This window comes from Ammospiza nelsoni, chromosome 6 (genome assembly GCF_027579445.1).
Source record: "Ammospiza nelsoni isolate bAmmNel1 chromosome 6, bAmmNel1.pri, whole genome shotgun sequence".
In the NCBI taxonomy this organism is placed as follows: domain Eukaryota; kingdom Metazoa; phylum Chordata; class Aves; order Passeriformes; family Passerellidae; genus Ammospiza; species Ammospiza nelsoni.
Genome location: NC_080638.1, coordinates 58966937 through 58975824, shown reverse-complemented (window position 1 = coordinate 58975824; position 8888 = coordinate 58966937). Strand labels below are relative to the sequence as shown.

Genomic DNA, 8888 nt, shown 5'->3' with positions numbered 1-8888 from the left:
GCTTTAAACCTTAATGCAGACATGATAACCTTCAAGTCAGTGGCCTGGAGAAGAAGAATTCAAGCACATTTCATGGGAGTTTGTCACTGGCTAACTAAAATCCCAGAATATTTTAAAACATCATTGCTCAGGAGGGGGTGACTCCCAGTGGCTGCCTGGCCAGCCTCAGGAAGGAATGTGTGTTTTGGTTTGGTTTTTAAATGCCTACAGGGTTTAGCTGATGAATGCTCTTCTCATCTGTGAGGAAGTTCCCCACTTCTTTTACAGCTGACATGGAGCAAGCTGCTAAAATGAATAGAGGTAAACTTTACAATGATATCAGATTTTTCCTCCTCTTTCAAAGCAACTCTAAACTGATAACTGTGGATTAAAATGTGGAATCTGGGGGTTTTTTTCAGCATCCCAGCACTGCAGCTGAGATGGGAGCAGGATGCAGGATTCCCATGGCTTTTCCTACCTAGGTCAGTGCCTCAGGGCTCAGACCACCTGCACAGCACCTGCAGGCAAATTATTCCAGGTAATTACCCTGAAGATCTCCACTTGCTCTCAGCCTCCTCCCTCATTCATATCAAGTGCTGAGCTGTCAGAGGGACTGTGACAAGCATTCACCGTGAATGGGAGGGCCTCTTCTTTTCTCCAGAGCTGTACTGGAGGATTTACCCTGTTCCCAAGATGGACAAAAGTCTTTAGAATACCACCAGCAACTACAAATGAAGTATCTCAGGTAACATCAAAGTGCTGATATTTTGAGTTGATTTCTGTTGTGTCCTGCAGGAAAAGCCCCAGTTTTGGTCTGTTCCCATCATTCACAGTCATGGGACTTGGAAATTGAGGCAGAGGGAGGAAAGTACTTTGGGGTCAGCAAAGATGGGGCACTGGAGACCACCAGATGCTGCTGCAGGGAATTGTGGCAGGAATAACAGCTCAGAGGGTTGTGTGCAGCAGCAGTGCCTGGCAGGGTGCTAAACTCCCATGAAATAATGGATTTTCTCATGTTGGAGGTTGAAATGCTGTGTCCTTCCCTGTAGCACATTTTCCTCCATTTGAACCCTCTCTCAGGCTCTGGCCTGGAGGGCTCTCATTGTCCCCTGGCTGTGATGCCTTAGGATTTCAGCTTTTATGTTTTTTAAATTCTGTACTGTATTACTCCAAACTCCATATGAAGTGTTAGTTAACTGTCTTCACATTTTGGCCAGACAAAACAACCCCTCTAGGCCTGAAATCCAAGGACACCCTACTGCCTCAGGCCACAAAAGTGTAAATAAAAGGGAATTTGTGGGGGGAGCAAACTGGGGGTGTATGACTTCATTACATGAAGCTGTTATTGGAAGATTAACCCCTGAATTAATCAAAGTTATAATTGTCTGAAAAACTTGTGGCCATCATCCAGCTTGGGTGAGGCCTCTGGAAGGCCTCACTGCCAAAGGTGTGCCTGTTTGCCGGCCTTTAATAAATCCCCACTTTATTCTCTCTATATTATAATATAAATATATTATTTACACTAATCTTGACCAACCTGTGTTCAAGGTAGCCACCACAAGGCATCCCTGTGCCAGGGGCAGGTGTTGATCCTGGCGCTGTGTGATGATGGAGGTGACCTCAGGGTGTCCCCAGCCAAGGGGACATGGAGCTCTCAGGAGGCCTGGGCTGCCCTGGGTGATGCTCAGCCTGTGTCAGGCCACTCAGCAGGGACAGCCCCTGCTTGTGAGGGCTGCTGTGGCCTGGGACAAGGGTTTTGTGTCCTAGGCCTTATAATTCCAGAGGCCAGCAATGCTCATGGTGTGGGCTGGGAGCTCCCTGTTCCCCAGGCGTGTCCCCTCACACATCCTGTCAGGAGCTGCTGCCTCCTCCTCAGGCTCTCCCCACAGAAGAGCTGGGAGATGCTTTGTTCTGTCCTTTAGAACCTGTTTGTGCATCTTTTTTTGGGAACATCAGGTGTGACAGTGTTCACAGGGGTTCTTGGATGAGGGAAGAGACGAGACTGTCGACTCCATGTTTCAGAAGGCTGATTTATTATTTTATTATATATATTACATTAAAACGATACTAAGAGAATAGAAGAAAAGGTTTCATCAGAAGGCTTGCTAAGAATAGAAAGGAATGATAACAAAAGCTTCTGTCTGGGACAGAGAGTCCAAGCCAGCTCACTCTGGCCATTAATTAGAAGCAACAACATGAGACCAATCACAGATGCACCTGTTGCATTCCACAGCAGCAGATAATCAATGTTTACATTTTGTTCCTGAGGCCTCTCAGCTTCTCAGGAGGAAAAACCCTAAGGAAAGGATTTTTCCTAAAAGATGTCTGTGACAATCAGGTTTCCCCATTCTTCTGGCTTTCAGTCTTGTACCTCTCAACCCTCCCCATGCCTTTTGGAAGGGAAGGTGTGACAAGGTAGTTTAAGGTAGCTCCAGGGTTTTTGTGCAGTTGCATCATATGGTGATTTTCCTTTTTTTAAAGAAAAAGAAATGTTTAGAAACATGCCCAAGCCACAGATTTCAGATCAGGATACATATACCTTTTAAAATAGCCTAAATTTGGGAAGTGCTTGCCCTAGAGCAACTGTTGGACTGTCTTCAGCCTTCTAAAATAGCCCTGCCCAAAATCCAGACTCTGAACCTCACCCTTCGGTCTCATGCCTTACTTTAGCAAAAGTAGAAATCAAAATAAAATCTCATTCTATCTGATATTTTTGTTTCAAAATACTTATAATTTTTTAAGGTTTGTTTTCTTAATAATTCACGTCTGCTAAATGTGAGGAGCTGCTGCTTCCTCCTCAGGCTCTCCCCACAGAGGAATTGGGAGATGCTTTTTCCTGTCCTTTATAACCTGTTTGTGCACGGTTTTTGGGCAACATCAGGTTTTTCCATTTTTCTCGATTTCAGTCTTGTGCCTCTCAACCCTCCCCATGCCTTTTGGAAGGGAAGGTGTGGCAAGGTAGTTTAAGGTAGCTCCAGGGTTTTTGTGCAGTTGCATCATATGGTGATTTTCCTTTTTTTAAAGAAAAAGAAATGTTTAGAAACATGCCCAAGCCACAGATTTCAGATCAGGATACATATACCTTTTAAAATAGCCTAAATTTGGGAAGTGCTTGCCCTAGAGCAACTGTTGGACTGTCTTCAGCCTTCTAAAATAGCCCTGCCCAAAATCCAGACTCTAAACCTCACCCTTCAGTCTCATGCCTTACTTTTGCTAAAGTAGAAATAGAAATAAAATCTCATTTTATCTGAGATTTTTGTTTCAAAATACTTATAAATTTTTTAGTTTTGTTTTCTTAATAATGCATGTCTGCTAAATCAATCGATCTTTTGACCTCTTTGCCCTCTCAACCAGCAGTTTTCCAAGCCTTGGCTGTCAAGGGTTAAGGAAAGGAGGCCTGAGAGAAACTGCCACTCATTAACTGTAACAGCCAAAATCCTTGAAATTGCTATTGAACTTGGAACCTTGTGTGCTATTGTTCTCCTCGCCTCTGCTGGAGTCTTGCATGATGGTGGTTTGGATGGAAACATTTTTGGGCAGGTCCTTGGAAAAACAATGGGAAAAAGCCCTTTTAAACCACCCTGTGAAAGCCAGCAATGGCAACACTGACCAGAGCTCACAGATTTAATTTTGTGCATCTGGAATTGAAAGGGAAGCTTTCTCCCAGCTTGATGGCAAAAGTCCACCTGTGTGTCAGGGCTCAGGACCAAACTCTTTCCAGGCATAAGGACTCAGTAATATTGCAGAACACCTTTGCAGGTGACAGGATTAAACATAAATTTGGGGAAACCACGTTGTTGGTTTTCAGCCTACCAGTCAATTGCCATTGTGAAAAAAACATTTATTACAAGGTGTCTTGAGACACCTCTCAAAGTGTCAAAAGTATCTTGAGATACTTTTTCTGGTGCCTGTAGTGAGCACAATAGATGTGGGAAAAGATTGAAGAACTCAGCTTGAGCACTGAAATCTTCTGCTGGATGTCTGCCTGTAATTGCTCTGAAGAGGGCACAAAGAGAGAAAGAGAAGTTAAAACTGTATTTTCCCTGGTTCTTGGCCACTGGCAAGCAGTAGTGGTTTTGCTTGTGTATTTTTTCCCTACTTGCATGCAGTGGGGCAGCTCACGAAATGGCTTTGCCACATTATTTCAGCTTTGCTAAGGTGTGCAGCTTGTGGTCCCTCAAAAGAACTCTAATCTCTTTGTCTTTGTGGAATATTTTTTGAGCAGAGATTGGACTTGACCCAATTTATTTCTTCTGGGCAGTTATGGTTTCCTGGCCTTCCAAAAAAAGAATACCATACCCATGTGAGTACTAGTGCCACACAAACCTTGTTTTAATTAAGATGACCACCAGATCCTTGTGAATCCAAGCAGAAATGTGGGACAATGTCCCCCAGCTGCCCTCTGGCTTACACAGGCTTGTTTTCCATTACACAGAGTCTCAGGAACCAAGCAGGATGTACCTGCCAGGAGTGGTTTGTGCTGCTGAAAACACTTTTGGGCAGCCTCAAAATGCTCCTGTTGGGACCCTTGATGCTGCTGTGCTCTAGAGAAGTTATCCCCAGCCCTGTGCCCTAGGGAGCAGCACTCCAGCCTTCAGCAGAAATGCACTCCCAGGCATGGGATGGATGGAAATTTCTTCCCTCCCTCTTTTATCAGCCACTGTAACAGGCACAGCTCAGCCACAGAGAGCTCTGGAGTCTCAACTGACCCTGGATGAACCTTGTCATAAAATAATAACAATAAAAACAATACAGGAATATGAATGCTGTAAATCACTGACCTCTTCTGAGAGCAAACTGGATCTCTGTTAACGTTTTTAAGATTCATTTAGTGCTGTCTTTATGGCCAGCTTGTATGTCATCATGGCATGGGCAGGTCTTCAGCTGAAATAAATCCCAGAGCCTCCACTAAAACTGTCATTTCACTTTTGATTTACACTCTCCTGAGTGAGACAGTCCCTGTGCTATTTCTATTCAGATAAGGAACTCGAGAAAGTTGTTATCAGAGCATATAACACTCTAATTATTCTGACACTGGAGACAGATTAGAATGCAGATCTTTGGAAGCCTCTTGAATTGGACTGATGCTCTTTGAATTGTAAATATCTTCTGACTTGCAGCTGTGATTGCACTTGCAAATTTATCAGGTTCTTAATGTTATTTCAGCATGCCTGAATAGCTGATTTTATTTGCCTGCTTTGTGATTAAAACTAATGGGAGCAGACCACAACTTCATGCTGTGTTTCCATATAGCAGAGTAATTACGGAACAGGCTTTGAAAATACATCTGCAATGCAGGTATTTCTCAGGCAGGTTTTTACTGGGGGATATGGCCACTTTTTTGCATGTATACTGACTTCCCATGTGTTTAGAGTTTGATTATCCCTTAAAGCATGGGCAGAACACCTGTCAAAATACCACTTCTGTTCTTGGAGATTAACAAGTAATTTATTTCTTGCCATTTGCCAACTTATTCTTAGCTTGATACCCCTGTCTTGTATTTGATATGGACATATCTGTAGCTGACAAATTCAATTTCATTATAAACCTGACAAGAGCATTTCTGACAGAATACAGCTCTGGCTTGATCGTGTGTCTGGACATGAGAGGAATGGTAAGAGGGGGAAAGGCAGCAAAGAGAGAAGGAACCAGAAACCTGAGCTGCAGCCAGAGATGTGCTTAGAGCCCAACCTAGAGAGAATAACACAGAAAGGGACTGAGAACATGGGGGAGCAGTTGATTGCAGTAAGACCAGGTGTTGTCCCCACATGTTATTTGATTCCTGCTCTGCTCAGAGAAACTAGATTTGGTTAACAAAAATTTGAGTTCATAAAAAGGTTTTGATCATTAATTTTAAAAAATAGCTAAAGTGAGTTTATTCTCTTAATGGAAACAGGCAGTGAGACCCCCAAAAAACCACTGAACTGCTGGAAGACAGCACTGCAAGGACCACTCAGGGCTTCAGCAGCACAGGATGACTTCACCCCTGTTCCCTTGGACCTCTCATGGATGAGCAGAAGGGCTGAGGGGAGGCTGAGGAAAACCAGCCCCTTCCCTGGGTGTGCAGCCCCTGCCTGCAGCATCAGGGAGCAGCAGATGGGATGGGGAGGGAAGCCAAGGAGCTGCTGAGCCTGCTGAGGTGTTCCACAGTGAGACAGGCCTGGCCAGGATCATCCAGGACATGTGTCCCACCTCCAAGGCAGTGGGGATAGAAATCCTTGCAGGGAGTGGACAGGGAGCTGTCTGAACACATGGAAAAGGAGCATGATCCCTGGGCTGGGGTTGTTGATTATGGCTAGAAATGCTCATTTTAGAAAATGAGGTAAGTGTAATGTTACTAGAAAGTGGAGGGCTTCCAAGCCTGATCCTGCCTCATGCCCCTGCTGCTCTTCAGCTTGAGACCAGACACTTGGGGCAAGCTCTACCCTGCAGCAAATGTTGACTGTGATGCTGTGATCCCTCCCAGGAAAGGAGGGTTTGTGATGGAAACAATGATGGAGCATGAAGTGCCATGGTGCTTTATGAGCAACACAGCTACAACAACAACCCCCATACCAGTAAATAGGAAAAAGGTCCTCTCTGTCCAGATGGGGAGGCAGGAGATACAACCCCACTCTACGTAACACCAGAGACTTTCCAAATCCTGCTCCAAAGCTTTTAATCCCCTCAGTCCTAAACTGTTCAAAATTACATCATCATTTCCTCCATTTCAGACAGAGCTTTGTCCCTTCTGCTTCTTAGCTGCAGTGCAGCTTAATAGGACTCATACTTCTTCATCTTAAATGGAAAAATATATGTCAAGGCAAAACAAAGCCCGGTTTCTAGATCTCCACAGGGGGCAAGGGGGGTGTCCCATAAATCTGTGTGTGATTAAAGGCAGCTGCAGATTGACATGGACACTTTGAGCCTGTCAGTCCCTTGATGGATGGCTGCTGCAGCAAGCCAGCAGTGGCAAGCTCGAGACGATGAATTTCCTGCACTTCCTAATCTCATTGCTGAGGACTGGGAAATGGATGCCTAATCAGCCCTCCATTGGTAGGGGCCCTAACCCAAACCCCAGCACAAGCACTGCAAGTTTTCAGCCTGGCCATTTATTCTCAGCTCTTTCAATCTCTTGTTTCAATAGCAGCAAATGTGGAGAAGGACAATGAATTCCTTTCTGGTAACCTGAGAATACCGGCTAATGGAAAAAACAAAAACTGCTCTGCAACTATATTAAATTTTCAGGGATTTTTCCCTCCTGCCCCCAACTGGCTGATGTTAACATTTTTTCCAGCGTCCTTGAGATTGCAGCAAGCAGTTTGCAGGGAAAAGAGAAACCAAACAGCTTGAACCACATCCTCAGCTGGCACAAAGTGATGCAGCTCTCCTTTTTACACCAGCTGAGAAGCCAGGGTACTGCTGCTTTTATACCAGATTCACAACAGAGTTACCATCATAAAAGTAAGATCCTGAGATGAGTTTTGCTCCAAGTGACATCATAAATTTGTGGGGAGCAGGAAATGTCTTGGCAGAGCTGGATGGGGCGCTGTGCACAGAGCCCATTTGGCACCAGCAACTAAACCCAGGATCCATCCAAGGACAGAGTCTTGCATTTTGTCTCCTGATTTTATGAACATCAGACTGATCTGTGTGCTTAGAAATGGAAGTGGCAAAAAATAATGATGAAAACACACATCCAGTATTATGGTTGCAATTCTGGTTATCTAGCATGGTTCACTATAAAAATGTGTGATTTAAGAAGAATGGAATGGAATGGAATGGAATGGAATAGAATAGAATAGAATAGAATAGAATAGAATAGAATAGAATAGAATAGAATAGAATAGAATAGAATAGAATAGAATAGAATATTTCAGTTGGAATGTACCTACAATGCTCATCTGGCCCAACTATCCGACCTCTTCAGGTCCAGTGCATTAAGGGCAAATGTCCAAATGCCTCCTAAACACTGACAGATCTGGGGAATCAAACACCTCTCTAGGAAGTCTGTTCCAGTGTCTGACCATCCTCTTGGTAAAGAAATGCTTCCTGATGTCCAGTCTAAACTCTCCTGGTGCAGCCTTGAACAATTCCCACATGTCCTCTCACTGGATACCAGGGAGATGAATCAACATTTGTCATAGAAAGAATCACAGAATGGTTTGTGTCGGTCATATTGGTGTCCAGCAGCATCTGGAAGGAGGAGGAGGCACCTAATCTGAGCTGTGAATTTAGGGAACATTGCTGCTAGGCATTAGGGGATCCTACATAGTTTCAGGGTGTGAAGTTTATGAATAGGAGTTTGGGGATTTCAAGTTTGGATTTAGATACAACTCCCACATCTCTCAAAGGTGCTGTAAATACTCATAGTTTTTCTGGGAGAAGAGATATTTGGAGAACTGCAAGTCTGGGGCTTAAAATGTGCAGAGATCCCAAGTTACCAGGGAGGTACTGATGTCAGTAAAAGCCAAAACAAAAGAGCCTATTAAAGTAAAGAGGACTCCAATGTGCTCCAGAAGACCTTTTGGAAAAGCTAACTCTAATGTGCTCCAAAATTCAGTATTTGCTCACTGAAGACCTCACAGTTTGCATTTGGGGGACTGAAAGTTACTCCATTGACTTTGGAAGCCGTGCTTTCAGAGGGGAATTTGAAGGACAAAACAAAGGTAAGGAACCTACAAAACTGCTGTTTTGTATAAACTGACTAGTAATTGCTTTTTGAGCAGTCTCTCTGTCTTCTGTATTTTAGCAGAACCACAATACATATTCCAAATGGCTGGAGTATAAAATAAAACTTTGGCATAATAATCAGGCTTGGCAGCAACTTGTTTCAGGACTTTCAAAATGAGATTAATGGGGAAGAAGGTGTTGAAAAAGAGGGCCAGAGAAGATGGGGATTGATGCTATTGTAGCACAGCCATCCTTGT

The 8888-nt window shown here is 43.9% G+C and overlaps 1 long non-coding RNA gene across 1 annotated transcript; it reads left to right on the top strand.

Annotated features, from left to right (window-relative positions):
- The first annotated feature begins 586 nt into the window (after positions 1-586).
- On the top strand, positions 587-4622 carry LOC132074120 (uncharacterized). Its single transcript, XR_009418587.1, has 3 exons — positions 587-724; positions 4205-4282; positions 4415-4622. It is a non-coding gene; the product is annotated as an uncharacterized LOC132074120 (long non-coding RNA).
- The last annotated feature ends 4266 nt before the right edge of the window (positions 4623-8888 follow it).